This window comes from Camellia sinensis, chromosome 15, assembly GCF_055761805.1.
Source record: "Camellia sinensis isolate YWXY chromosome 15, ASM5576180v1, whole genome shotgun sequence".
Classification (NCBI taxonomy): Eukaryota; Viridiplantae; Streptophyta; class Magnoliopsida; order Ericales; family Theaceae; genus Camellia; species Camellia sinensis.
In genome coordinates, this window is record NC_138975.1 from 86,993,119 (window position 1) to 86,999,118 (window position 6,000).

Sequence of the window (6,000 nt, forward strand, 5' to 3'; positions counted from 1 at the left end):
CATAGTAAAAATTGAGTCATCCAAGAAGAAAAAATATATGGTACATACCTCATATGCCCCTTAGTTACTATGAGGTCTTTGTTTTGGTTATGACCTATTGGGATGTTAGTTACAACTTGGTTATACACATTGTGGGATTAGTTATGACTCATTGTGATGTGGGTTACAACATTATTTTGGTTATAGCTCATGTGCGATTTCGTTATAAATTTTTTTTTCTTTAGGACTCCCATAAGATTGAGTTATGACATTTGTGGTGATCAACTACACAAATGTCATAACTTGCATACAGTATTGCATTACCCATCCAAAGAAACATAAGCTAATGCAATTCATGGAAATGAAAGTGAAGACAAAGAAAAGAACTACCCAACAAAGAAATTGCCGGCATTGTTTGATTAGCACATTGGACGCTGGTTCATCGCTTTCTGAAACAACATTCCCCCCCCCCCCCGAGGAGTTGTTCGTTTCGGAAAGAAGGGAAAGTTGTCACCTCGGCTCATTGGGCCTTTCGAAATCTTGGACAAAATAGGAGAAGTGGCATACCGTTTGGCTCTACCACCTCAACTGGCTGGAGTACATAATGTTTTCCACGTCTCTATGCTACGGAAATACGAGCCACACTCTTCTCACATCATCAATTGGGAGGAAATTAACCTTGATGAAGATGTGACATTTGAAGAAAAGCTTGTCAAAATTTTAGATCGTCGCGAGAAGAAATTACGAGGTAAAACTATACCGTTGGTTCGAGTTCTCTGGAGACATCGTGGGACGGAAGAGTCAACGTGGGAGCGAGAAGATATGATGCATGCCAATTACCCTCAACTTTTCGTGTCTAAAGGTACGAATTAATTTCGAGGACGAATTTTTTTTTTTTAGGAGGGTAGATTGTGAAAACTCATATTTAAATTATTCTTAAAAGAAAATTAATTAATTAATTAATTAATGTTATTCAGAATCTACCTAAAATATATAATAGTGTAAAAAAAAATTAGTTTTAAATTAACCCAATTCTATCACTAACAAAGACCTTATTAAGAATAATAATTTATTGATGTTCAATAATTATTGTTATAAATTATTAGTAAAAAAAATAAAAAATAAAAAAGAAGAAGAGAGAATCAGATTTGGTGCAGGATGTGCCACATGCTAACTTGCATGTAAGCTTGGTAAATTTCAACACATCATGATTCTTGGGTTATGGAGAATTGTAGTGGATAGCATAATGAGAAAAAGAAAAAGAGGGAGGGAGTGAGAGGGGAAAAGGCTTAACAGGATTACTATATAAACACATGAAGGCTCAACGGGATTTCTATAGATACACATGCATGCCTTTGACGGGTGAGGAGAGTCTAACAAAAAAAAAAAAAAATTAGTAGAAGGAAAAGAAGAGAGGAAGGTTAAGGAAGCAAAATTTTTCTACCATTTCATCACCCATTTGAATCCTACTATTAAGAAAGAAAACCCTCTCAACCCTCTCATTTTTTTTTATTAGTGAAGTTTTCAAATTATGTCCTTGTGATTAAAATGACTACTCAAATAGAAATTTTATATATATGTGTAGGAATTTTGTGATGTGTATATCAAGTGTTTGAAGATGTTGATAGTATTAAAATCATCTTATTGTTGTAAAGAAATAAGCTTGCATGTGTAGTTTATACATTTAAAGAGAAGATTGAAAATAATTAATCTGTTTTGAATATGCCAGAATGTTGCCCGAATTTTTAGATAATTTTATACTCAAACTTTCAAGATGATTTGTTCTACAAAGTTGTTGATAATGATGTCTAGTTCATCTAGGAATTTTGGAAACAATTTTTGAGCTTTCTACGAATTTATACAAAATTTTAACTAAATCTGAAACTGTGTTGAAAGTAATCTGTTTTGAATCTGCCAGAACGTTGACCGAATTTTTAGACACTTTTATACTCAAAATTTTGAGATGATTTCTTATACAACGTTGTTGATAATGATGTCTAGTTCATCCAAGAATTTTGGCAACAATTTTTGAGCTTTCTACGAATTTATACAAAATTTTAACTAAATCTGAAACTATGTGAAAAATAATCTGTTTTGAATCTGCCAGAATGTTGCCTAAATTTTTAGACAATTTTATACTCAAAATTTCGAGATTATTTATTCTACAAAGTTGTTGATAATGATGTCTAGTTCATCTAGAAATTTTGGAAACAATTTTTGAGCTTTCTAAAAATTTATACAAATTTTTAACCAAATCCAAAACTGTGAGACAGATTTTACTATGTATTTGAAAATTTAATTAAAATTCTATACTAAGCCAAATCTGGTAATTTCTAACTAAAATACAAAATTTGAGAAGTCTAGTTTCATGATAAATTTTTAGATTATGGATTTGATCTATAAATTTAAGCATGGAATTAATGTAAGGAAATGTGACAAATCTGTGTCATAAAAATTGCTGGAAATTTTACAGGATTATTTACACCTTCTTTTTTTGAAATTGTATCTGAAAAGTGACCTAAACATCCCTATTGAGTATTTTGTTCAATTGCACGAATTTTAGAATTGTGTAAATAATTTATTTATAATTTTTAATACCTAAGTTACAATGTGAAATTTTCTGGACATGATAAAATCATCATTTCAATATTGTGTGGGTCTAATCTATCAACTATTATAAATTAGTAATCCATGTATGGGTGTGTTATGATTTATTTAATATTTTGCTAGTCTAATTTTGAAAATCAAAAATGTGTGCATGTGTATAATTATGGTTTATTTCTTGTATCTAAGTTATTATGTTCATACCATGGCTTAAATTAATTGTCTATTAAATTTTGTACATTTAATTATTATTGTATGACATGCATAATGTTTTATGTTAGGAGTTTTTTTTTAGTTGGTATAACATTATTGGTGATTGAGAATTGAATAATTTGTGTTTAATATATAAATTAACCGAAATGATTGATGATATATATAAAGTTACTGAAAAAGGATTATTACCGGGTATTCAGGGTGAGCCTTGGTTTTTAATAAGTTTTAAGTAAATTGTGTCGCGAAACCCTAAGATGGCACGGGACTTATTTGAACCCTTATCGGTATTTGGTTTTGGAATAAGGGTGGATGTGCGGGTGGCACGCAGGGAAGTTACGTACCCCTGGCAGACCGTTCCCTTGGGGCAGACCACGGATGTCACGACTTGGGTATATAACTTCGGGCGTGGGCATCTTTGGTAGTTCTTGAATATTTGACCAAGGGGGGTGTCCAAATTAACCGTGGCCATGACTTAGTGGTTGGTAAGCTAAACCTCTTTGGTGAGATTTCAAGGGTCACCTAAGTTATTAAAATTATTTGAATTATTGTAATGGTTGTAATTTATGTTTACGATTATATTATTATCTCGTGTTTATAATCTCATTATTTTTCTCAAAAAGAATGGTAGGTTGGTTATGTTTTCTTACTGTGTTGCAAAACTCATGGCATATATTTTGTTGCCCTGGCGTTTCATGCCAGATTATGTCGAAGAAGGGACTGAGGCTGAAATTGGAGCAGCTGCTAATATCGAACTTTGGCTAGCTTAGAGTCAAGATTTTATCAAAATAAAATCCTGTTATCTCTTGTAATAGTATTTAACAATGTTGTGACGTTGTGTGTGAACTTGTAGTTTTATTTTGTTGTTGGACTTTGACTATGTAAAAATTTAAAACTTCCTAATTAGTAGTTAAAATTTTATCTAGTAAGTTATTGTATTTAAATCTTATAACGTTTCAAAAATAATAATTTTAGGGCGTCTCGAGCTATGTTCAAGTTAAGTTATTTTCTACAAATGCAATAAGATCTGTTCTATGAAATGCTATGTTTTGTACTATGAATGATTGTCGAAATTTGGCAAATATTTGTGACATTAATGCTATGATTCAAGTAAGCTATCTATACCCGGACCGGAGGTTCCTTAATGGAACTGGCAAGTTATCTGTACCCGGCTAGAGGTTCCTTTATGGAACTAGCAAGTTATCTGTACCCAGTCCGGAGGTTCCTTAATGGAACTGGCAAGTTATCTGTACCCGGCTGGAGGTTTCTTTATGGAATTGGCAAGTTATCTGTATCCAGTCCAGAGGTTCCTTAATGGAACTGACAAGTTATCTGTACCCTGCTGAAGGTTCCTTTATAGAATTGGCAAGTTATCTATACCCAGTCCGGAGGTTCCTCTATGGAACTGGCAAGTTATCTGTACCCGGTCGAAGGTTCCTCTATGAAACTGACAAGTATAATTTATGATGTTCTGTATATGATCTGTTAGCGCTAACGGATGAACTATGAATGATCAAGCATGGTTCCTGAATTTGGCATACGCACTGAATGAGAACATGAATATGAATTGGTTCAATGTATGGGTTTAATTATGGGATATCATTCATTTATCCATTTACTCTGTTGTTTTTCACTAGGCTTTCGCTCACTATTTATATTATGTATATAGGTGATTAGACACATGATCAGGCTCAGGGTTGAGGACCTAGCGTGTGACAACCGCCTCCTTAATTAAGCAAATTAATTAAATTAATTACATGTTTATTGTTAATTATGTAATTATGTGCTATGTGAATTATGTGCCATATGATATATATACTTGCATTGATTGGTATGGTGATGTTATTGTGAACAGATATGTAAAGGAATGGATTAAACCTTTTTGATTCACTAATTGTAACGAGTTGGAATTAAATAATAAGATAGGAAATTAGAGCCTGATACACCTTAGTATAATTTAATTTAGTGTAATTAAGGTCACTAGAAAATGAGATTAAATGAATTTGAATTACTTGACTACAATTTAATTTAATGAAATGAATTATTATTATTATTATTATTATTATTATATTAGAGCACCCTACTCACCTAATGATCTAAGGAAGAGAGTGAGTATCTGGTGTTCACCTAGGAGGACCACACATAGAAAGAGAAAGGGAGAGCCTTGAAGAGTGAGCGCTCAACATAGTTCATCAGAAGAAGAAATAGAGAAACAAGAGAAGAAATAAAGAAATAAAAGAAAAGGAGAGGAACTAGAACTTGAAGACTAATTCTTCATGGATTGTTCATTCTAGGTAAGCATCCTTCACCAATTCCATGAAATTCACATGCTTACTCATCATCCTTTAGGTTTAAACTCTGATTAGATGAATTTCAAGATTAATTAAAAGATTTATTCCCATATTTAAAAGTTTTAAACATGCCTGACTTAATTTAGAAGAATGGAATGAATTAGCTTCTACATCCTACATGCATGATATGATTTCACCAAGACACTCTTCATTTATTCAGTTCCTTGCATGAAGTTGGGGAGTGAAGGGGTCGAACTCCATGAAAACTTAAAGATTGAGACCCAATTCGCATGGTTTTAGATGTTGCATTACAATTTAAGAGTTTTAAACTTTTTGCATGGTTTTGGGCCTCAATTTGGAACTATGAATTTTGTTTAGCACTTATTATGTTTAAAAGGATGCAATCTTGGAAAATTCTGGCCTTAAACTGCATGAATTATGACTGAATTTGCTTGGAAATGCACTGCCCAACAGAGCAGATTTCGAACTCCATTTCAGCCCAGACCGCTCGAGCGGATTGGGCCCCCGCACGAGTGGCCCAGCTTCAATAACCCAAAGATGCACTTTGCTTTCTACCGCTCGTGCGGCTAAATCCACCGCACGTGCGGCCAAGGCAACTGCACGTGCGGCCAACATGGCAGTTCCAGTTTTGTCTTTTGCTTCATTTTTTCCTTTTTTGGGCCTCCGTCTGTATAGTTTTTAAAGGTTTTCATAATCATTTGCATCGCATGTGTGCATTAGAATGCATAGATGAAGTTAGAACTGAATGAGTGAGTAATGGATAAGAATTGACTATATAACAACGAAGCGAATAGGAATTGAAGTGTTTGAAACCGGCGTTGATGTAATTGAACTGTTGTGCTTGAATTTGTTTGTTAGGTCAGACGCCATAGCTTATGGCCTTACCGTTCGTGTG